We start from the raw sequence: 25811 nt of genomic DNA, 5'->3' as shown, positions 1-25811 counted from the left end.
TCTGTATTCTTCAGATACTTATTGAAATCTGTTGCCAGTGCCACTTGTGACTACCACTGTATTTACCTCTATTAGCTCCCCTACTCCTTGGCATGTGCTAATGACAACCTGATGAGAAAGAAAAAAATTAAGTTTGTGTTAAGAAGAACAAGAGAAAAGACTTTAGTGTAGACTTACTTGCAAGATCTGAGCTATGTTCCAGAAGATTAAGGCTACCAAAAATCAGCATTCAAGTAACCAAGGTCCTCCACACAACTGGACCACAAAATTGCATACACTATTACGGTACAATTTTTTTAACACACAAAATATAAACTTTTAAATTTGTAAGAGCAGTGACAGCTTTGTTAACCTCAGTAAACTTAACTCCTAGACTACTTGGTGAGTAGTTGCTGAATGACTGACTAAACTGACCATTTGCTTTGAAGTCAATGAAACCTGTAGTTGAAGAAACTTCTTGGCTGTGTGGATCTGGGCAAATCACACCTAAGCCCTAATTTCTTCATCTGTAAAATGAACACAACTATATTTAAGAGGTTTTTGTGAGAAGTAAATTTTAAAAACTACAAAGAATGCAAAACTTAATATCTTACACATAGTGGGCATTTACTCCATGATAGAGCTATTACTACATGATATCTGTATTACCATTATTGATGACAGAGCTTATCAACACAAAAAAAGTAACCAAGAGCCCTGACTGGTGTGGCTCAGTAGGGGTCGTTCTGCAAAATAAAAGGCTGCCTATTCAATTCCTGGTCAGGACACATGCCTAAGTTGCATTTTCATCCCAGTCAGGGCAAGGGAGAAAAGTGGCCAATTGATGCTTCTCTCAGACAGCGATGTTTCTCTCCCTCTCTTTCTCCTTTCCCCTCTCTCTAAAAAGAAATAAAATATTTTTTAAAAATACCCAAGATGTTATCCTTGGTTCTTTTATTTTCCTCATCCACCACACTTAACCATCCATTATGTCTCCTGTCAATTCCTCCTTCAAAATCCAAACACTTTAACCTAACCCTAGCCAATCTAACCTAAGCCATCATCCCTTGCCTAGATTACTCCAAATGTCACTATGTCCACTCCCAAACTCTCTACATTTATTCTCTACACTATCACCTCAAAACACAAATTGATCACATTATTCCTCTCCTAAAATCCTGACAGCTCCCCATCATACTCAAGATCAAATCCAAACTCTTGAACTATGACCTACAAGGCCTTACATAATGACCTGGCCTCTACCTCCCTTTTCTACCTTATCTCCTATCTTTCTTTCTCTTGCTCACTTTATTTTTGTTATACTGTTCTTGCTGCTAGGGTACTTATCGATCATGTTTCCACTCACATGTCATTCCTCAAAGGGGACTTCCCTGACCATCCTGTTCAAGTATATCCTGCCCCTACCCATCAAACTTTTCTCTTTACTCAGAAATTGTATTAGATCTGCCTACTCAAAGATTACTGTATCCCACTAGACAGTGTGCTCCAAGAACCTAAATTTCATTTCACCCTTGAAACACCTTTGCCTTTAACAGTGTCTAGCATATGTACACCTTGAGATAGTTCCTATATAAATAACAAATGCTGTCACCTCGGTCTAATGAGTGCTGAGTTCTAACAGAAATCGTCAGGGCTGTCATTTAGGAACTACTCTACACTGAGGGACTACATTCTAGAGTTAGAATGCTAACAATTGTGGAATTCTACAACTGCAGAATTGGCACAATACAATTGTTGACTGGCAGTCAACTAAATAGTCATATAACAACTCATCACACAGATTCCAGACAAAAACCAGCTGATAATAACCAACTTAAACCATTATGGAATTCTACTATGCTGAAGTAATTTCCAAAGTTTGATTTACTAGTATCATTTGGCATTTTCCTTCATAGTTTTTTTTTAATCTTAAAAATAAAACTAAGCAACACTCCTGTTCACCTGCTGTCACACTAAACTGTAAACATTTTCCACCTACACACATATTCAATCTGCCCTAAATACACACTGCTGAAAATAAAAAGTGGTTTTAAACCACAGTGCCTCTACTAAAGAAGTGTGGAACTGTTTTTAAACCTGCTTAAGATCATGTCAAATGCAAAACAATGTGTAGAAAGAGAATCTCTGATTGGTGGTGGGGGGGGGTTCCATTTTAAAAAAACACAATTATTCCCAAATGTTTTAGGTACATGTCCCAAAACAAGAATGTTTTAAACATTATACTAAGTATAGTTTGGATTCTTGGGTATAAATTTCAAATATTCTTCATGTACTTAAGTTGTCCACCATGAAACCAACCAGACATTCAGTAAAATTAAGGAGTAAATAGTAAATAATTAAAGAGTAATAAAGTACAATGAAAAAGTAAACAACCAACAGGAATAATTCAGTAAAATAAACTTAAAATTCTGTTACTGTTTCCAGCAATTTCCATAATGAAAGCTAAACAGTGAAAGGACTGCTACATTTTCACATCATGTTTGCAAATTATTCTATAATGGAAAGGTAGTCACCACTTCCTCTGTATTTGTTATGGGCCAAACACCATAGGCCATAAAGATGTAGCCCTAAGAAAAATTCTCCATTTTAGTTTAAAAAAAAAATCTCAATTAAAAAAAAAATTAAGGGGCCATTGAATTTCAACAAGTTTTATAGGCCACAGTTAATTTACTGACTTCTATAGTGCAACATAAGTTTCTCAAACTCCTTGAATAATCCCAAAATATGGGAATGTTAAGAAAAATCAATTTTTATAGTAAATCAGGCTTTTTAAAACCAAAAACCCATTCCTGAGGGTTTTTCCATTAATAACATACACCAGTATAGCCAATGGGTTATTTGTATGCACCCAGTGGAAAGCTCTGAAGAAAAAGAATAGAAGCAGGAGGCCAATGATTTTTATCTCCTTACTTTCAATAAATAAGGTTAATTATTTTTTTAAGTTTAAATTTTGGTAAGGCAAGGTACAAGTCCTCCCCATAAGATTGCACTTCCATCCTCAGGCAACAAATCGAATGGCCAGAAAGAGCAAAATACCAACCACCCAACCCCCAGGCATCAGCAGAGAAGTCACAAACATTCTTTTGGCTAAGGCTAAAGGCCGTACTGTATTTCCAGAGTCTGCAGAGTTCTGAGAACTGTTCCCACAATCTGCCTGCCCCAATCTACACAAAGAGCCATGTGGCTGAGAAACAGGTTATAGCAGGTAAGAGCACTCAGGTATGCAAACATGTCATGGATGGAACAAAGTAAGAGGGTAGTGAGTACAGGGGCCACACACAGTTTGTGAAAACAGATCTGTTAAAAATTTTAAAAGAAATCAAGTTATTTCCTAGTACAATTCCTAATAAACTGTAAGTGATCTTACAAAGGACACTTGTTTCATTTATTCTGATGCTCATAATCTGGGAGAACACCAAATTGTGATAAAGTCATTTTAAACTCAACACATTCATTTCAGCCTTCTCACAGTATGACCCAGCTTTAGTAATAATTTCACTGAATTGCTGCATTCTGAGGCATTTCTAAAAATGAAATACTAGTGCCAGATTAATAAAATGTAAGTTAGAAGACAAAATAAACTTTTCAAAAACACTGGGAAGGTCTTCTTGTTTTTGCTTGAGTTTATCAAACGTTATAAAAATGTTTTGAAAGCAGGACTATGTTTATGTTTAAGGTGCAGTATTACTAGGGAGCAGTACATATACAAAACACTATTAAGTAGTCTCAGGACAAGTCAAGTCTAATAAGACTACAATTATGTAAATGTAACTATCAGTACTTAGGGTATAACTTTAAGCTATTTGAGTCCTATATTTTAAGGTCCATCTCTCACTGCAGGGGTGTCCTGAACCGCATGTGGCCTGGGATGGCTATGAGTACAGCCCAACACAAAATGGTAAATTTACTCAAACCTTTTTTTTTTTGCTCATCAGTTTTCATTAGTGTTTGTGTATTAATGTGTGGCCCAAAACAACTCTTCTTCTTCCACTGTGGCCCAGAGATGCCAAAAGGTTGGATACCCCTAAAGCATAATGTGAGGCAGTAAGTGTTTGACTGGTAACACTCCTCCACCAACATCTGGAGATAACAGACCACACTGGAGCACTCACTCTACATTTCTCATTGATCTCCTGTCGCACAGTTCCTCTCCTAAAAAACGATCCTATCTTTTGGTTAAAAAAAGAAAACTTTATAGCAATCCTGATTAATCTATGAATCTTTTCAGGAGTTCAACGTACAAGAATCAAAAAGTCCTAAAAACTTCTGTCTAAAGAGTCAAAAAGCAGTCGGCACATTTAGGGTTCAGGTTGACTGTGTTTCACCCTCTCCCCATCTAAGCCAGTTCAAGAACCCGAATAAATCTCACTACTGACACTTTCTGAGTAGGGAAACAAACACACAAATAATATAAAAACTTTACACACAGGCATTTTAAATTTTTCTCAAAATGCCTCAGCAAATCAGTGTTTATAATTAGGTACTCTGAAAGACTTCACTTTTTAGTTTTTCTTCAAATATTATCTTATATTTCACTTACATTAAAGCAGTCAAACAAAAATACCTAAGGTAGCCAGCACGTTGGTGTTTAAATGAGGTTTTAAGAGCTTCAATCTACCTAAAACCTAGCTTCTGAGAATGTAGCAATCCATTCTGTGTGGTTAAGATTGATTCCAGAAAGTTTACTTCACTCAGAGAACTTACAGTTTTACATAACTTTACAGTTTGTTCACATCTCCTCACCTCTATCTCATGGGACTGTTAAAATTAACCAGGGTAAAGCAGGTTTTCCTATGTCTTTTTTATTGGGTTGGCCAAAAAATCCATCATGTTTTTTCTGTACAGTGGCTCTAGTAGTACTCAGTTGTCTCTAACTTCATTCAGAACAATTTTATTAGACTGTATTGTGGTAGCTGTCGTATCTGTCTGCATTTACAAAAATCTTAACAAAATTGGTGGGTTTTTGTGCAGCCATTTTAACAGTGAAGATGGAAGAAGATATGCACCATTTCTGGCATATTTTGCTTTATTATTTCAAGAAAGGTAAAAACACAACTACAACGCAAAAAAAGATTTGTGCAGTGTATGGAGAAGGTGCTGTGACTGACTGAAGGTGTCAACAAAAGTGGTTTGTGAAGTTTCTTGGTCCTACTGATGTTTTGGCCAAATAATTCTTTGCTGTGAGGCTGTCTTATGCATTGGAAGATGTTTAGCAGCACCCCTGGCCTCTACCCACTAGAAACCAAAGTTGGAGATAGCCGACATACTGAAAATATCCAAATCAATGAAGTTACTGGTGAAAAGGAAAAATGTGTCTTTTATTTTACAGAAAAAATGTAACAGATTTTTTGCCAACTCAGTAGATAAAGAAAATGTGAAGTTCAAAAGGTTTAGTGATAATTTAAGAAAAGCAAAACATTAAAAATTCAGATCATTCTTAAATAGCAGCTCTATTATAACACAAGGAATTAATAATGTGATGTTACTGTTGTACTACTTTTACATAGTATATAAGTAAATCATCGACCTGTATGTGGAGGAAAGGAACATATATACCATGTCTTATGTATCATAAATTTAAAATTTTCTTCATATTTAAGAGATATTTACTTCATGCCTTTTCTTACTTGGCCTTTCTTTCTTTCTCCTTATCCATGAAATCATACAGAATAGAAGGTGTATCAAAAATTAATGTCATCCTGGCCAGTGTGGCTCAGTTGGCTGGAGCATTGTCTGTAAAACGAAAGGTCATGGGTTCAGTCCCAGTCAGGGAATGTGCTTAGGTTGTGGGTTGGTCAAGGTGCTTACAAGAAGCAACTAATCAATGTTTCTCTCACATCAATGTTTCCCTCCCTCTCTAAAATCAGTAAGTATGTCCTGGGGAAAAATATAAAATAAACTGAAATTTAAAAACACATATATAATCTCTTATTCAGAAAGCTAATTCTTAAAATCTTCTGTAAACAGATAAGAATTTAGGACATATACAATGAAGAGTCCATACACTTTTTGAAGTTTTTATTTGATTTTTAGAGCAAGAGTGAGAGAAAGGAAGGAAGGATGGGAGGGAGGGAGGAAAAAAGGGAGAGAGAAAAATCAATTTTGTTGTTCCATTTATTTATAAATTCCTTGGTTGCTTCTTGTATGTGCCCTGACCAGGGACTGAGCCCATAACCTTGGTGTATCCACATGATGCTCTAACCAACTGAGCAACTCAGCCAGGGTGCTCCATAAATTTCTTTTGAGCCATTCTTTTTTGTCCTCATTCCAAAAAAATTTCCCCCAGAGCTGGTAATACAGATTACATTTAAAAAAACCTCCATGCAATTAGAAGATGCTGAACTACAAACCATGAGTCACTAATTCTGAATATTAGTCAATACAAAAGAATTCCTATACATCAAAACAACCTGGGCACTGCCCTCCAGTTAAAATTCTGTTGTAATATTATCTAGCTGCCCTGAGTTTCTCCTTCATTTGCAAGCAAAAAGGAGGAACTACTAGCAAGAGCTTTAAAAGTCTATGCCTGGCATACATGACCTAAATGTACTAAGATGTCTGTATTTTTAAACAGCATTTTACTTACTGACATCTAAATTTAAGACTTACTGGGGCAGTGGGGGGGTGGGGGTGGAGGTGGAAGAAGATATAAGGGGGATAAATGGTAATAGAAAACATACAATAAAAATAAACTATTTTAAAAGACTGGTATTTCTCCTCTACTTGGCATGTTTTATAACATGTGAGAATTAAATAATATATGGAAAGCACATAGAGTTAACCTGAGATAGTAAATGCTACCTACTACCATTATCATCTGTTATATAATCAATAACAGTTCTATTCAGAAACTCATCTAGATGGCCCTTAAACCTCCAGCCTAGGTTTTCTGAGTTCAAAGCCTAAAGCTCTTAACCACTATGCCACTGCACTCCAAAAATTAAGCTCCACGTTCCAAAGTACAGATCAACTATGAAAGACCTTGTTTAGTTCTCACATTACTTGGGAAAATAAGACTGGCATAATCTTGTTCATTTGCTCTTTGCAAACTGTCTCCATATTCCCAGAGATCCTTCACAGAGCCTGCAGGGAGCAATCTAAATGTTTTACCCATAAGTCTATAACTTGTAACCTATGAATGACATCAACACACTCCTAAATTGCCTAAAATCAACCAAAACAACTTACTGGAAAATACCTCTCTCCCTCTCCTGGATCAATCATTTCTTCAAAAAGCTTCTTATTTCTCCATATAGATAAGATCTAATATCAAAGATAAGAGAAATTAAACCAAATGCTATGTACAGTTCTCTTTCTGTTTCTTCCACTTTAAAATAGGGTAACAATGTATGTGGCTACATCACCAGATTATTGGTAAGATATTTTAAGAAAAAGATCTTTAAAGGGTATCGGCAAGTAGTCAATAAAAATAAGCTATTTTCTTTAAGAACCTTTTTTTTTTAACCGTTCCTGTAAATAAAAGAATCACTCAACTGTTTAAGATGATAATCAAACTGAAGGCTTATGAGAATTGAGAATAAGGAAAGAATAGGTTCATTTTCTTCAACTACAATTAAAATCTCACAAGATCATATTATATTCAGTAGGAGGAACAGTGGCTAAAATTGCCTGCCCTATGATAAAACAGTTTTGGCCCCTGACATGTGGTTCAGTGGATTGGGCATTGTCCCACAAACCAAAGGGGTGCCAGTTTGATTTCCAGTCAGGGCACATGTCTGGGTTGTAAGTCAGGTCCCAGGTTCGGGGCGTGCAAAAGTCAACTGATCAGTGTTTCGCACATCTATGTTTCTCTCCCTCTCTCCCTCCCTCCCCTCTCTCTAAAAAGAAACAAACAAAATCATAAAACAGCCCTGGCTGGTGTGGCTCAGTGGACTGAGTCCCAGCCTGGGAACCAAAAGGTTGCTGGTTTGACTCCCGGGCAGGGCACATGCCTGGGTGGCAGGCCAGGTCCCCAGTAGGGGGCATGCAAAATGCAACCACACACTGATGTTTCTTTCCCCTCTCTCTAAAAATAAATAAAATTTTAAAAAATAGTAATAAAAAAAGTTTTGGGGGCAGGGCAAAATCATGGTTGAATACTCACATCTGAATGTGCTTTTCATGCAACTTCACTATTTATTTCTCCTTTAAGCTCATTCCTTTCTTCAGTCCAGCTTTAGTCCACCTGAGAGACTGTATAATCAATTTTTCAAAATTACCCCAATTTCCTTTAGGAAATAAGTGCTTCGTTCATGCTTTGTTTCCCCCCACCCCCAATTCGATTGGTCACATGACACTGAAGGAAAAAAATCACTCTCACATATGAAAAGTTTCTGCTGAACAGACATGCTCAAACACCTAAAAATCAAATGTCATCTCATCCAAGCTAGGAAACAATAATATGTCCAGTTTGTTAAAGGATTAGGCTACAATTTCCCAACCAGTTCAAAGGGGCACTCTGATGTACTGCAAGGTGGTGTGTATGTGTCAATATTTTGAGTTGCCTCACTCCTCTTTCTCAATTTCTGACCACAAACTGGTAACTTCATCAGATGACTTGCCAGCATAAACGCACATGGAGAAATGTGACACTAACCCTTCTGAAAATTAACAAGCAAGGGCTGCCTAAGTTTTGAAAAATACTGTTTAAAAAGGTAATCAATTTATAAATACAAGTTAAAAATCAGCTAGTGAGAACAATTATGTTGAAGCAATCAGTTCCAACAATGAAAGATATCTGTAGCCAATTTCACTTTTAACTCTTGCCACAAATCAGTTTTTCATTATTTTCATTTTAAGTCACTTTGTCTGAACTCTTATAATCCAAGTTTTGCTTTTCATCTCCAACTCAGTCAATGTTTTACAGGGAATGAGAGGAGAGGAAAAGTCTAGAAAGAAACAAATCTAATTATGAAGAGTATAGCTGTTTTACTTTTTACACAACTTCATTTTCCTTTTATTTTAAATCTTCAAATTTAATGACTTTACAAACATTCCCATTATAAATAGCACCCTGTTCTCATCCTCAGTTCCCTCTAAAACTTGCCCTGCTTTATTTTTTTCTATAGCACCTAAGTGATATATAAATTAGTGGGGTTCTTTTTAAAGATTTTATTTATTTATTTTTTAAAAGAGGGGAGGGGAAGGAGAAAGAGAGGAGAGAAACATCAATCAAGATGTGGCTGCCTCTCACGCACCCCCTACTGGGGACCTGGCCCATAACCCAGGCTAGTGCCCTGACTAGGAATAGAACTAGAACTGGTGACCCTTTGGTTCCTAGGCCTGTGCTCAATCCACTAGGCTACACCAGCCATGGCTAAATTAGTAGCTTTTAAAAGCCCTTCTTTGCTTTAACCTTCCCTTTTTTCTATCTAACCACACCAAGTAACCTATATTAACAACCTGATATTATTCTTTGGTGATTTTCTCCATGCTTATAATCCCATACAGATGTCATATATACATATAGTTTTTACCAGTAATTTTTATTTCCCAATCTACTAATTTTTAAAAAGATATGTTGCCTGATTACAGAATACATGTTGAGGGGGTAGAAGGGTTGGAAAATACAAAAATAAATAACCTATAGATTGCTCCTACCAACATTTGTGAACATACGAATCTACACTTTTCTATACACACATACGCTTACAAATACCTCTTTATAAAATTAGGATCTTCTTATATATATTTTAGTCCCCTACATTTTCATTTAACATATCGTATCATCCAGGATTAATTAAAATCATCTTTCAACAGTTTACTGAGTACATTTTAGATTAAAAAGGTGTAAGTATATAAAAAAAGGTGGCTCCTTACAACCACGTACAAGCTTATGAAAATAGATGAGTTATTGGGTTATTAATTTCTCTTTGATGAATATTACATATAAATATATGTAAAAGGGAGAAAAAGGTCCATCAGATGCAACTATAGCCAACTTCTAAGCTACTAGCTTCCTATTAGATTAACTAGCAGAAAGAAAAAAGCCTAGGGCCATTTCATATCTATTAGGACAGTATTATCAAAAAAGGAAAAATAACAAGTGTTGGCAAGGATGTGGAGAAATCTGAACCTTCATGCATTGTTGGTAGGAATATATAATGGCGTAGTTGCTGCAAAAACAATTTGATAGTTCCTCAAAAGGTTAAACAGAACTACCATATGATCTAGCAATTCCACTCCTAGGCATACACTCAAAGGAAAGCAGAAACTAAAAACAGACATTCGTAAACCAATGCTCATAGCAGTATTATTTACAACAGCCAAAAGGTGGAAATAACATGAGCCCATCAACAGATAAATGAATAAATAAACTATTACATACACAAGATTATTTAGTCATAAAAACAAATGAAAGAATGAAATAATAATGGAAAAAAATACAAGAAAAGTTAAATTTAAAAAAAAAATTAAATTCTGCACATGGTACCATATGAATGACCCTTGAAAACACACTAAGTAAAACTTCCAGCCAAGATGGAGGCATAGGTAAATACACTATGCCTCCTCATACAACCAAAAGAAGGACAACAAATTAATAAAGAAAAAAACAGAACTGCCAGAAAATCGAAATGTATGGAAGTCCAACAACCAAGGAGTTAAAGAAGAAACATTCATTCAGACTGGTAGGAGGCACAGAGAGGATGTGCAGCAAGGAAGTGGGCTGGAAGACCCACATTTGCATGTGGATAAACCAGGAGGAATGACTGTAGAATGAGACAGATGGCACAACCCAGGGTTCCAGAGCAGGGAGGAAAAAAGCCTCAAAATCTCTTGACGGTACAAACCTGTGGGGGCTGCGGCAGCTGGAGAAACTCCCAGCCTCACAGGAGAGTTCGTTGAAGAGACCCACAGGGTCCTAGAATGTATACAAGCCCACCCACCCAGGAATCAGCACTTGAAGGGCCCAATTTGCTTGTGGGTAGCAGGGGAAGTGACGAAAAGTAGGGCAAGAGTTGAGCAGACAGCACTGTCCCCTCTGGGACCCCTGCCCCACATACAGCACCACAACCCAGTGACATGGGTTGTCTCACCCTGACGAAAACCCTACCCCTCACTACATAACAGGTATGCCAAAACAAAACAAAACAAAACAAAACAAACAAAAAATATATATATGGCCCAAATGGAAAAAAAAAAAAAAAAAACACACACACACAAAAAAAACAGATCAAAGCTCTGGAAAAAATACAACTAAGCAACAGATAGTCAACCTATCAGATGCAGAGTTCAAAACACTGGTAATCAGGATGCTCACATAATTGGTTGAATTTGGCTGCAAATTAGATGAAACAATGAAGGCTATGCTAAGTGAAATAAAGGAAAATGTACAGGGAACCAATAGTAATGGGAAGGAAAGTGGGACTCAAATCAATGGAGTGGACCAAAAGGAAGAAAGAAACATCCAATCAGAAAAGAATGAAGAAACAAGAATTCAAAAAAATGAGGAGAAGCTTAGGAACCTCCAGGACATCTTTAAACGTTCCAACATCCAAATTATAGGGGTACCAGAAGGAGTAGAGGAAGAGCAGCAAGTGGAAAAGTTATTTGAAAACATAATGAAGGAGAACTTCCCAATCTGGCAAAGGAAATAGACTTCCAGGAAGTCCAGGAAGCTCAGAGAGTCCCAAAGAAGTTAGTTAGACCCAAGGAGGAACACACCAAGGCACATCATAATTACATTACTCAAGATGAAAGATAAGAAGATAATCTTAAAAGCAGCAAGAGAAAAGGAGACAGTTACCTACAAAGGAGTGCCCATAAGACTATCAGCTGATTTCTCAAAAGAGACCTTGCAGGCAAGAAGGGGCTGGAAAGAAGTATTCCCAGTCATGAAAGGCAAGGACCTACATCCAAGATTGCTCTATCCAGCAAACCTTTCATTTACAATGGAAGGGTAGATAAAGTGCTTCCCAGCTAAGGTCAAGTTAAAGGAGTTCATCATCACCAAGCCCTTATTTTATGAAATGCTAAAGGGCCTTATCTAAGAAAAGAAGATAAAAAACATGAATAGTAAAATGACAGCAAACTCACAGTTTTTAACAACCACACCTAAAACAAAAACAAAAACTAGAACAGAAACAGAACCACAGAAATGGAGAATACATGGAGGGTTAGCAACAGGGCAATCGGAGGAGAGAAGGGGAAAAGGTACAGAGAGTAAGTAGCATAGATGGTAGTAGAAAATAGACAGGGGGAGGGTAAGAATAGTATGGGAAATGTAGAAGCTAAAGAACTTACAAGTATGATACATGGACATGAACTAAAGGGGGGGAATGTGGGAGGGAGGGGGGCAGGGAGGAGGGAAAATGGGACAACTGTAATAATATAACCAATAAAATATATTTTTAAAAAGAAAAAGAAAAGAGAGAATACGGGAAGTATAAGAGGAACATTATCTTTATGTCTACTGTTTAGCAACCATTGTTAACATCTACATGTATTTTTTTCCTATGTGTAGGCTTTAAAATTTAACAGCTTACAATATAATTCATATACCACACAAATCACACATTTAATGTACAATTCAATGGTTTTTATTATATTCACAGAGTTGTGCATCCATCTCTACAACCAATTTTAGAACACTTTCATCACCCCCCCAAAACCCTAATCACAGTCACTGCCCATTCCCTATTCCCTCCAGCTCCCAGCAACTACTAATATACTGTCTGTCTCTGCAGATTTGCCTATTCTGGCCATTTCACAAAAATGGAATCATACAATATGTGGTCTTTTCTGACTGGATTCTTTCACTTAACATAATGTTTGTAAGGTGTACACATGTTGGAGAATATATCAGTACAACATTTCTTTTTGTTTACTAAATAATATTCCACTCTATTAAGATATATATGCAACTGTGATTCTTTCAGATAATTTTGTGTTCAGCATTTTTCATGTCATAAATGTTTCATACATGCCATATTTAATGAAAAGCATAGTGCCCCATCAAGCAACTATACCACAGTGTAGGAAATCATTTTATTAGTGTTGAACATTTGAATTCTTTCCAGTTTTTTCTATTGTAAACAAACTTTGTTAAGTGATATGGGAGCTCCTTTCTGAATGATCTATCTGGATTCAGAGAAATGCCTCTCCGAGAAGTTCAGCTTCCTAAAGAAACTTGCCACCAAGAACAAGAATCATGTTCTTCCAAGGAAAACTCAGATTTTCATCTATCCCAAGCCACAGTAAAGGGCAGATGTTAAAAGCTATCTGAGGCTGAAAAGGATGTCTCCAAAATACCCATTTTCAGAATGAAAACGCATAATTGTAAAGATATATTAGCCTGACTCTTCCACCAGATATGTATATGGATGGAGAAAGGTAAATACTCCGTCCAAATGTGATAACTAGTATTAGTAACTTCAAAGAAATCAGAAAACTTTTTTTCCATAGCAGATTGAAATAAGATAAATAGGAAAAAAAATCTTAAGTAAAACAGTAAAGATGTACTTACTCTTGCTACCAAATGACAGTAAATGTAATTCAACAAGTAGAAAGAGGAGAAAATGACACTAGTATAGTCCACAAGGTCCTCAAAAGCAACCACAAATACTAGGTTTTTATTGCCATTGATTGTCCCTGCTTGCTACTTCCCATTCATTAACCAAAAATGTAAACAATCTCTAAAACACAAACTAGTTTTAGGACTGTTAATCCCCACCCAGTAAAATCTCTTAGAATCTAGTCTAAAAATAAAACTATGTGTCAAGTGTTCCTCAAGAAAAACTATGTACACTGATTGGAATGTGAAGTAATTAATACACTTTGTGAGTGATTTGCCAAAGAGACTTCAGACAGTCTGGGCCAAAACCAGTAACAAAGAAACAACACCCACTCGACATTTTCCTTGGGTAAATTGAGATCCTAGGAGTAATTTTAGAAGAAAGGCTAACATCTGAAGTTAACTACTAAAATCACTGAGATCCATACAAGTATTCCAGGAGAAATGAAGGAACAGATGACTCAACCAGTATAAAATTAAAGATGAAAACTTTACTACATAATTAAGGAATTTTTAGCCCTGGCTGGCGTAGCTCGGTGGATTGAGCGCGGGCTGCAAACCAAAGTGTCACAGGTTCGATTCCCAGTAAGGGCACATGCCTGGGTTGCAGACCATGGCTCCCAGCAATCACACACTGATGTTTCTCTCTCTCTCTCTTTCTCCCTCCCTTCCCTCTCTCTAAAAAAAATAAATAAATAAAATCATAAAAAAAATTAAAAAAAAGAATTAAAAAAAAGAGGAATTTTTGCTCACAACTTTGAAGCAAGAATAAAACACCCAGCCTTTATAGACAAGGTAGTTTAGCTCTATACATGAAACACTAGCTGAACTTAACACAAATATCTAGTATTAACCTAGTCTGTTAAATAGGAATTTTTATCCATCCATACACATACATGAACCCACAAAAGAAGGCAACACAAATCCTATAAACCCATCTTAAAGAGCCCAGTGTTCCTTGATTTCCAATTAATTTAGTCAAGGTGAGCAATTTTCCAACTAGTCATTTGTTTTGAAAAGAGAGAGAGAGAGAGAGAGAGAGAGGGACTTCCATGAGCTGCACACTTTAAAAAACAAAAAACCTTTTCAAGTCAAAGCACAATTTTGTGGTTTCATAAACCCCCTACTGTCACATTAGTCCACTGCCTTTCAAAGGCAATATTTAAAATTCCCTTCTGCAAGTCAACATTAAGGCATGCTGTTTGGCTAACAAGCTCCTCCCAAGACCAGGATTATTATGTATGGCCTATTATGTTCCTAACATACAAACAAAAGCACTCTCTCATGTAACATTTTTCTATTTTTAGGTAGTAAGTTACCAACAAAGTTTTTTCTGAAATTAAAATGTAAAACAATCATACATCTAACAGACTACTTGAAACAGTAATTTGAAGTTATTAGTTATATTTTCCATTTAATAAGTAATCTAGTGCTTTTGGAAAAGTCAAATTTAACTTGCAAGAAGTTATTTCATCTTCACAGCAAACTACCTACCATGGATTTCACAAATGGCATGTTTTAAACTAAAAGGAACTAGTTTCAAAGCAGCTGTAACACAACACTTGATATTTAATCATTCTATTTCATCTTTTAGATACTTTTCATCATAAATGACCAGCTTATTTAATCTGCTTCTCAGTGTTTTCTTCTGGTAAACCAAATTCCATAACATGTTTTGGTGTACTTCACTTGAGCCTTCTACTTTGAAGGCATACACATTTTTTTTCAACTATTAACAAGAGTTTTACAAGACTAAGCAATCACACTGCAATTTATACCATGTACCTAAAAGATAAGCTTTTACAATAGAAACAGTAACAGGTTTATTTTCCCAACTATCCAGTGTTCAACTGATTCAAATATTTCTGTTGAATTTAAACAACTTAGTCCTTGAAGTGGTAAGAGTGGAAACAAGCCAAAAGAATCTTTTTAAATTAAATTTATGGAGGCAATATTGATTAGTAATAGTGTATGTTTCAAGTGTACAATTTTATAATACATCATCTGTATAGCCCACTCTGTGCTCACCGCCCAAAGTCTAGTTTCCTTCCATCACCATCAAAAGAATCTTAATATTCTTCAGTGGTATATAAGCATCACAATCCAAGAAAGATTTAGGAACTGTTAGCTGAAGTCTGTTAATATGATAACAATCATCACTCTCACAAAGCATTAATCATAACACAGCTATTTTGGGGAAATCATGTTCATAGAGCTAAAGACTTTAGAACTGAATTGTAATTCATGGAATCAATCCAAAGAAATAGTTTACTATATAAAACACATTTACTAAACTAAAAATACCCACTTGCAATCTACACTTTTTCAGATGTTTTATATAATCTGCCAATTTCTACATGACTGAGGAGCTCGGTTTTTATGGTCAACAGCCATTTAAAATGTAGTGAGTACAGGGTACTACATTTATAAAGTCGACAGTTTTGTGAGCAAGTATAACTTGAGGACAGCAATTTTCAACCTTATTCATCCATAGCACACACAAACTAATTACTAAAATTCTGCACCACATCAAAAACTACGTTTTAGTCAATCTGACAAAAATAGGTATACTTTTGATAAATTCACATAGGACAGCTATTGTTGTGTTGGCTGTTGCCATTTTTTTTTAATTTGACAATCTAAGGGGCAGTGCCCCTGATTAAATAATCAACTATTGCACGTTTTAAAAATTCTTGCAGCACACACCGCACACCAGTTGGAAATTGCCGTTTTGGAAGTGTTCTGCAAGAATCCCTAGGAATATGAGTTCAGTTTATTCACTGTGTAAAGCACTTATTAAAAACGTACTCCCTAACCAGGTAGTAGTTGGTTAGAGCCTTATCCCACCCAATACGCCAAGGTTGAGGTTGGACTCCCTGTCAGGGTACATACCAGAATCAACCAATGAATGCATAGATAAGTGGAACAACAAATCTGTGAACAAGAATGGATATCTCTCTCACCCCTCCTCCATCTCCCGCCCTCCCTCTCTCTGAATCAATAAATAACTTTTTAAGTGTTCTTAACTGGGTTTAACAAAGTGTATCTTTTCAATTACCATCACCTTCAACATCACTAAGAGGACAGAAATTAGTTATCAGCAAGAAAAAAAAAAAGCAACACTCATTTAAAATAATCCAAATTAAATAAAGTAGTTTACTACCTTCAACAAAGACCCTTCACAATCTAGACAACTTTTCTTTTAGATCATCTCCCACCCATTCCTTCCAGCACCCCCGAATATCGACCTGCTGCTCCCCGAACTCATCCCAGCATATCTCTGTGCCTTTGTACCAGCTCTTTCCTTGCTTTAGAATGCTTTCCCCTCCTCCTCACCTGATGTGCACTTACTTATCGGTCCAAACTCGTGAAAAGTCCCCTCCACTGGACAAGCTTCCGCAACTCCCTCAAGGAAAAACTAGTTCCAAATTCCCAGAACACTTGGTTAGTCCATCCCTATCACCGCGCACTGTTTTCAGGCCTGAGGGGGAATGGAGGACAGACTCCCTCCACTAAGCCCACAAAGAACAAGGCGAGCAGAAATGATCAATGAACGTGCGCTGAATTCATCCCTACACCGATGAAGTGATCCTCTAGAACCCAGTCACGCCTCAAGGAGACATAAGAGAGATCCTATCATTCTTCTCACCAGAGAATGAATACCAGAGGGCACACCCAGAGCTCTGGAAAAAGAACAATGAATGAACACAGCCGCCTCGCCTCTCCTGAAGTCCAAACTCCTCTCTGGGCATCGCCTAGCGCTGCAGAGGCTCTGCAGCTGCAGAACTGAGGCATCCTGGCGGATCTCACTCCACACAAAAGACAGTCCTGGCCCTTCATTCCAAAGCATCCCAGAGCCAATCGTCAGTATAAGCATCCCAAAGCTTTCACTGGTAACCCACAGGGTCCTGAAAATCCGAAGCAAGGTTCCAATGCCTTTGTGGTTGGGGCACCGACCCATATCCTCCTCTTGTCCCAGATTCCTCTCGTCTTCCCTAAAAAGGGTATCACTTGAGCGACGGACCTTCAGAGAAGATGCAAGCCTGGTTCCCCCCACTCCCGGTCAAAAAGAAAAGGAATTAGCCCATTTAAGTGATAACACAATACGGTGCAGCTCTGGGCGGATTCTCCCATTGCCAAAATTATGAAGAATGTGCACCGGGTACAGGGGTGGAGCTGGCACGTTTCCCCGAAACACAAGGAAATTACAGAGGAGATGTGGGGAACTCGGCTCGCCGGCCATGACACTGAGCCCGGGGCCCCGTCTGCCAGTGCCACCCAGGGTGACAGCGGGTTGGCTGGGGCCCTCCACCTACCAGTTGTGAGGCCACTCCGTCAGCGCCGCCTAGTACAGGCCGCCAAGGAACTGGCCCCTTCAGCCCCGCCGCTGGGCTACCCCGGCATCCAGGCCCTGGCCCTGCCACCTACCTGAAGGAGCCTGGCAGCCTCCGTTTCCCGTCGTCAGGCAGCGGCGTCTGGCCCGCTCCTCCTCCCCGCGGCGGGTGAGGGAGCGGGAGGCGGTCACATTCGGCGAGTCCCCAGCCCAGGGGTTGGGGCCCCGGGCAGCCCCCGCATCGTCGCACTAGTGCTCCGCGCTTCAGGGCAAACGCCCCAAAGCCCGGCCAGCTGGCCCTCTCTGGAGAGAGGCCCAAGGAGAGCGGCAGGGAACCCTTTCCGTCTCACGCTGCTCGTCTTCGTCTTACTCCCGCCATCTAAAATGGCGGCCTCAGCGCCGGCGATGAAGAAATTCTCGGGCGGCCCCGGCTAGCGAGCCCTCGGCTCGGTGCTCCTCCTCCCGACCTGTGGCGCCACTGGTTCTCTGCTTCTGCGCGAGTCTGCCAGGCACCCAACTTCAAACTTGGCTCGGGCATCTACTACTGTGGCCTGCACTCAGGCCCCGCCTCCTGAGGAAGGGGTGTGGCCTCATGCGGGAGCTGCTCGCCATTTTGGAGAGGTGGAAGCTGCTGGGCGTGTACTTGACTGGCACGGGGCTGACGCTGTCAGCAGTTGAGGAGGGTCAGAGATTGGCTGCCGCCGGGGAATCTGAGGCTTAGACAGGGGAGGAAGGCCACCCTGCCAGCATCACAAGGCCCGGAAGTACCTGAGGATGTTCACCAGTAGAAGACTGTCAAGCTCCAGCACATCCTCTCCAGAGTCAGACACTTGGGATGTCGAATCGCAACTTCACCACTTACCAATCATGTGGGGAAGTCCCTAAACTTTTGAGTGTTAGTTTCCTCATCTGTAAATTGAGGTTCCTTTTACCCCATCAAATTGGCAAAAACTTGAAAAGACATACTCAGTCTGGTTCAAAGTTGATGAAACCTGTTGTGTCCCCTCCCTCAATCAGTACTGACAGGAATGGATATCTGGAGGGCAGTTGATTATCTGTTGACATTTTTAACCTTCTTACCATTCCAGCAATTCCACTTCTAGGCACTAATTCTAAAGAAATGTGTACATATATGCACAAGAAGGTATATGCTAAGATGTTTGCTGCCATATTGTTTGCATTAGTGATACACTCGGAAAAACGTGAATTAAATAGGAAACTGGTTAAATAAATGGAGCTACCTCCCAGTATGGAAGATCTGTTAAAAAAAATGAGCTAGATCCATATACTGATTTTTTTAATTCTAAGACATTAATATATTTTAAAAAGTAGAACATGTATGGCATATTTATTAAAACACAGGCACACAACTGCTGTGTGCAACATTCATTTAAATTTCTGAAGCCTATTGTGTACCACATATTGTTCTAAGTATTGGGAAATCAATAATCAAAAGTCCTACGTTGTAGTAATGAGAGACCAAAAAAAAGTACAAATAGTATTCAGGTAGTAATATATGCAGTATAAAGAAAAACGAAGTGAAGCAAGATGAGATAATGACAGGAGTATGGTCCAACATAAAAATACATGCAGGGGAAAAGATGAAAGCACTGAACATGGAGGAGCCACAAGGGGATTTTTTAAAAAAACAAGAATAATGTAACAAAATTGGATCATGTAATCTTGAAGATCTAATTGACTTTATTGAGTGATTCATGAATTGGGCAGCATCCTGTCTAACAACTAGAAGGGCGTCCTAAGGGTACAAAATGGAAGGCTTTTATAGGAAGAAGGGTGGGGCAAGGGAGCTATTAGTGAAAGAAAAATTATTATTTTCAGGTATGGACATCTTTTCTCTGGGCAAAGAGAAGGGGAAGGGTTTTTATGATGCAGATTGTTTCTTCTTTTCAAGGGGAATGGAGAAGGCCTATGTGACACATTACTGGTACTTGACCAGAAAATTTCAGACTGGTTAATTAAGATTGTGTCTGGGAGAGGTTGAAACTGCAGTTAGATCAGGTATTAAATCTAGGTTTGGTAGCATGGGCTTTTAGTGGAGTGACACATTTTGGGCCTGTGGTGTTTTCTTTAACATAAGAATAACACCTACTTCACATGATTAAATGAAATAAAACATGGAAAGTACTTAGCACAGAGCCTGAGGTTTGAAACTTCAGTTTGTGGAGTTTGACGGCCTAGGCTCAAATTTGGACTCTGCCACTTCCTCATCTGTGACTTGAAAAAGTCATTTAAACCTCAATTCTTCAGTTTCCTCATCTGTAATGAAAACATGATAGTACCCACCTGTTGGCATTGTAAGGCTTTAGTGAGTCTAAGATTTAAAGCACTTGGAATAGTGCCTGGCTCATATTAAACATAAAAGTGCCAGCAGTAATTACTGTAGCTGTCTCTTATCATCATTATTATTTAGGGCAGAGCAGCAAAACCACCCCTGCTGACTCCTAGGCCGTTTCTTTCAGTTGACCCAGCTGGTATTTGCCCAGCACTTCCCAGCTTAGAAAGCTTAAGGAAACTCTGCCTCATTCTAACCTCTCAGCTGGCCAATAAGAGTGGCTACTGAATTTTTGTTTTGAAATGAAATTCCCATAACATGCAATTAACCATTTAAAGTGAATAATTCAGTGGCATTCAGTACATTCACAATGATGTGCAACCACCATCACCATCTAATTCCAAAACATTTCCATCACCTCCGAGTACAACCCCTTAGCCATTAAGCAGTTTCTCCCCAGCCCATCCCCACTCAGCCCCTGGCAGCCACCCAGTACATGTCCCATCACTGTGGTTTTATCTGTCCTGGATATTTCATATAAATGGAGTCATACAAAATGTGACCTTTTGTGTCTGACTTCTTTCACTTAACACATGTTTTCAAGGTTCATCTATGTGGTTGCATGTTATCAGTAGTTCATTCCTTTTTATAGCTGAATATGTAAATACCACATATGTTTATCCATTCATTTGTTGATGGACATCTGGGCTGTTTCCATCTTTTGGTCATTAAGCATAGTGCTGCTATGAGCATGCATATATACATACTTGTTTGAGGACCTGTTTTCAATTTTTTCAGGCATATACCCAAGAGTGGAATTACAGGGATCATTTTGCACTCCACTGAGTTAGTTGCATGTCCCCACTTTGAAACCTCTAGTTTGGTGTGTTGACATAAGAAATGTCCAAACCTGTACAGAATTTTTATAAGATTTGAGCCAAAGTGATGACATATCCCGGGGAGTAGATCTCAAATGCTCCAGAGAATAAGTGTTGCCAGTTCCTTTTATGCATTTAAAATTAAGGAGAGACCATAAGGAAGATTACAGGAAGGAGGGAGAAAGCAAAGTAGAGATTGGATTACAAGATTGTTGAACTCCAGGGTAGACTCCTACTTTCAAGGAGGGGTCCGAAGGAGTGCATTTCAAAGGTGTGTTAACCTACAAGCAAAGAAACAATAGACAAGGCTTGCTTAAGGCAAAGATAAGCCTTTCAGTAAAGAAGCTATATGCCTGGGCCATGACTATCCACCATGGCCTGCTCAGTTAGGAATTTATGATCAGATCACCCTGTGAGGTTACTTTCCATTAAACCCCTTTTTTTCATCTACTGCTGTAGGAGAGGTCAGGAGAGCTACAGTTTATTAGGGAAGATCTCAGGTGAGGAAAGGGGGAAATGAATGAGTCAGAAATGGCTTGAAGGAAGAGTGGACATGCCATGATCTCGGAACAGAGGAGGGAAAGAACCAGAGGTATCGGTGAGAGGAGGGAATGGGGGAGACTAACATGAGAACTTGCCTGGGTGTTGGACTATTGTACTTAATTTGGGAAGTGGTTACCCGGGCATGTGTGTACTATATGTATATACATATATGTACATTATATATTAGTGATTGGTGTGTGTACTTTTCTATACATTTGTTATACCGCAATAAAAAATGCTTTGGAAAAATGCCCAGTCTTTAAGCCTGGCAAAAAGGTGCATTTTTCAGATGAAGGAAAGAAAAATTTCACAAATCATAGTTACCATTTATGAAGCTTTTTCATGTAATCAGACATTTTACACAATCTCCATTACTCATCTCAGCTTGAAAGGCCTGATCTTCAAATGAGGAAGCCTTCCAAGAGGGTAATTAATCCAAGGACAAAGCTGGGAAGTGGTGGAACAGGGATCTGAGCCTGTTCGTTCGTTTATTCCTCACGATGTTGTACCGAATATGTGCCAGGCCCTGCAGTGAACAAGCCAAAGTCCCTGCCTTCGAGGCCTAGCAGGGGAGACAAGCAGCTATCAAGTGTACCAATATATCAACATGAGAGTTAGGACTGTGATAAATCAATAAAGGGAATGACAAGAGAATGATAGAATGGTAAGGATTATGCCTGTAGACTCAAGGAAGGCCTTTCTTCAAGGTGGTAGTTAAACTGGGCACTGAAGGATGAGAAAGAGCCAGGGGAAGAGCATTTTAAGCAGTTGGAACAGCCCAAGAAGGGCCCTGAAGTGGGAAAGGAGTACAGGCCAATGTGATTAGAGCACAGAGAACGCCAGGCAGATGAGGCTAGCAAGGTGGGAAGAGGACAGAGCATGGAGTCACATTCCACACCCGTGGCCTTTCAATACTATCCTTCCTCTGGTGAGGTTAATTTTAGTCACAGATGAGTTTGAAGTATGGGCCTGGCCTGGACTGAGTGCTGGAGATAGGGCCAGGTAAACAAACAGTTACCCCACCAGGTGATTCAAATGTACTCTAAAGGCAAATCGTCCAAGTTATGTGGGAGGGCACCCAGAAGAGAGAGGGAGTGAACAGTTCTGCCCAGGAGGGTCAGAGAGGCAACATTTAAGCTGAATTTTTAAAAAAGATTTTATTTATTTTTAGAGAGAGGAGAATGGAGGGAGAAAGAGAGGGAGAGAAACAATGGTGTGGTTGCCTCTCACACACCCCCAACTGGGAACCCTGGCCCACAACCCAGGCCTGTGCCCTGATCCAGAATCAAACTGGTGAGCTTTCAGTGTGCTGGTTAATGCCCCACCCACCCCTAAGCCATACCAGTTGGGGTTTTTAGCTGAATCTTAAAGGAGGAGTAATTTTCCAGACTGAGAAGGGAGGGAGAGCAGGGCAGGAGGTGGAAACAATGTGGGCCAAGGCAAAGGAGGTGTGCTTAGCATGTGTTTGGAAATAGCATACATTTAGAAAACAACAAGCCATTCTCAGGATTGGAGATTGCCTACCTCAGGAAGAGAGTGCTACAGGAGTGATGAAGGGGCAAAACAGGCCTGAGCCGGGGAATCTTCCTCAATGCATAATGGGCAGACCATAATGGGGAGCGAGGGCCCAGCTATTGGGGTGCCAACCACAGTACCTGCTGTGGTGTCATATGTAAGAAAGTCTAGTGCAGTCATCTTGGAAAACAGTTAAAAATTAAGATCTGGGTTTTTGTAAATTACTTGGGGCATATAAACTGGAACAATCTCTATGGAAGTCAATTTGGTAATATCAAAATTATAAATATGTATACCTTTACCCCAGAAATTCTCCTTCTAGGAATTTATCCTACAGGTACACTTGTGAATGTGTGAAATGATATATGTACAAGGTTATTTCCTTGCTGCATTGCTTATGATCTAAAACAAAGACAACTATAGGAAAGAACAATAAACCCTGTAAATACCAATAGGGAAAGATGTCCAAGAAATACTGTTGCATGAAAGAAATAGAACCAAGAGACAAAACAGTTTGAACAGTATGCTACTCCTTTGTGAAAAGGAAGGAAAACATTGGCTTGTAAAGGCCTGAAGAACACATAAAATGTACTAACAGTGGTCACAGGGAGGATGGGAACTGGGTAGATGGAACACAGAAGTGGAAAAATAGTTTTCCCTGCCTCTTTTTATTTTTATTTTTTTGTTGTCTTTCCTTTTCAATTTAATTTTGTTTTTTATATGTTACTTTCACTTAGTTTCTAATTTATTTCTTAAACTAAATTTTTTAAATTTTTATTTATTTATTTTTAGAAAGGGGGAAGGGCGGGAGAAAGGGAGAGAAACATCCACGGTCACCACTTGCGTGCCCCTAACCGGGGACCTGGCCCACAGCCCGGGCATGTGCGCTGACAGGGGAGCATGCTCTTTCGGTTCGCAGGCTGGTGCTCAGTCCACTGAGCCATATCAGCCTGGCCAATTTTTGTACATTTTAATTGTTGAACCATGTAGTGTGTTAATCACTTAAAAGTTTAATTAAAAAAATATAAAAGGCAGCCCTGGCTGGTGTGGCTCATTCGGTTGGAGCATCATCCTGCGACCAAAAGTGTGCATGTTTGATTCCGAGTCAGGGCACAGACCTAGGTTGTAGTTCAATCCCCTGTCCGGGCGCATACGGGAAGGTAACCAATCGATGCTTCTCTTTCACATAATGTTTCCCTCTCTCCCTCTTTCTCTCAAAGCAATTTTTAAATGTCTTCAGGTGAGAATAAAAAAACAAATAAGTAAATTTTAAGAAGGCCTAGGAGTAATGAAATGGTCCACGCTGGAAATGAAGATTGGAAATAGGAGAACAAGAGATGAAGCAGGGGTTAATGGCCTGTCCCTCAACCCTACCACCTTCTCCACTGTTCACATTCCCCCGTCACTCGCAAACTCAATGTGGCCCTCATCAGGACACTATCCACCCAGGACTCCTAGGGCTAGGCCTCAGGCAATGCCCTCTGGACATCCTCTCCCGTTTTCCCAGTACCACATCCCTTTCCACTCTAGCCCCTCAGCTGCAGAGCCAAAGGTAAAGGGCACCCTGACTAGACAGCCTCACTTATAAGATGATGTGGTTCACTGCCTCTCAGGCATATCTAAACAAAGACATGTCATACACACAGCCTTCGGGGGCCTCAGCCACCACCTCCATGGCTCTCCTCCTCTGGCTTCCTCCCAGCCCCAGACCATACCTCCAGCCTGAGGACCGCCTCCAACTGGAGCCTGAGCTGCTGCCGTCTTTCCACCATATTCCTACTTCAGCAGCTGCTGAGAACAAACACTGCAGGCCACAGCCGCCAGAGAAGGCTCCACGGAGATGTGCTCCTTGAGCTGGGATTGAAAGTTGGGAAGAGCATTTTCAGCAGAGGGAACAGCATGAGCTGCTTCTCCAGGCTTGCTGGGTGCCGCAGGCCTGAGAGGAGAACAGGCACCTTCCCTGGGACAGGAGGAGACAGGCCAGGGGAATAGGTGAGAACCTCAGAGGCAGGATTTCAACAGGAAATGGGTGCCCTACACCAAATGTCATACAGGCAGGGAGGCCTGGGCTTGGGAAACCCTCCTAAAGGGACTTTTCCGTGAGAAGAGGTATTCCAGGGGTGGCTGAAAACCCTTCTCTCTGCACAGAGAAGTAGGCCTGGGCTCCAAAGTTCACAAATTGGACATCAAATAGCAGCTGGGCCCTCACTGCTGTGATTCTCAGCCTCTCCCTCAGGTGATGAAGGAGTAGGAACACCTGCCTTCAGGGGTTATTGGGAGAAAATGAAATGGGAAAGTACAGGCCCTGGCATGCCCCAGGTGCTCAGGGCATCCTGCTCCTTGTCCCCTTCCTTGCCAGCACCTCTCCCTGACTTACTGCTTTCTGCCCTAAATAAACAAGTCTGCCAGGTCTTGAAGAAGAAAAACACCAAATGTGCCTTTTCTCCTTCCAGTTACCACCCTAATTCTTTCTTCCCTTCTAGGGCCAAATCTATCTAAAACTATGTAGACTTGGGTTTCATTTTCTCACCCATCCCTCCACTAAACCCCAACAGTCTGCCTTTCACAGCCACTTCTGGAGTGTCTCTTCTCACGGAAAAGTCCCTTTAGGAGGGTTTCCCAAGCCCAGGCCTCCCTGCCTGTATGACATTTGGTGTAGGGCACCCATTTCCTGTTGAAATCCTGCCTCTGAGGTTCTCACCTATTCCCCTGGCCTGTCTCCTCCTGTCCCAGGGA

The 25811-nt window shown here is 39.8% G+C and overlaps 1 protein-coding gene across 2 annotated transcripts in view; it reads right to left on the bottom strand.

The window, feature by feature from the left end:
* RAF1 (Raf-1 proto-oncogene, serine/threonine kinase) overlaps window positions 1-18355 on the bottom strand; it is a 74269-nt gene extending 55914 nt beyond the window's left edge. Inside the window, exon 1 of one of the 2 annotated variants that reach the window (XM_045832057.1) lies at window positions 17942-18355. The gene's annotated coding sequence lies outside the window, so the exon portion shown is untranslated. The remainder of the gene's footprint in view (window positions 1-17941) is intronic. The other variant, XM_045832056.1, reaches the window with a different exon arrangement.
* Window positions 18356-25811: the final 7456 nt, after the last annotated feature.

Source organism: Phyllostomus hastatus, unplaced genomic scaffold (genome assembly GCF_019186645.2).
Source record: "Phyllostomus hastatus isolate PE091 unplaced genomic scaffold, TTU_PhHast_1.1 phas_contig_16, whole genome shotgun sequence".
Lineage (NCBI taxonomy): Eukaryota > Metazoa > Chordata > Mammalia > Chiroptera > Phyllostomidae > Phyllostomus > Phyllostomus hastatus.
Note: the sequence above shows the minus strand (reverse complement) of the source record. Positions and strands in the feature narration are given on the sequence as shown.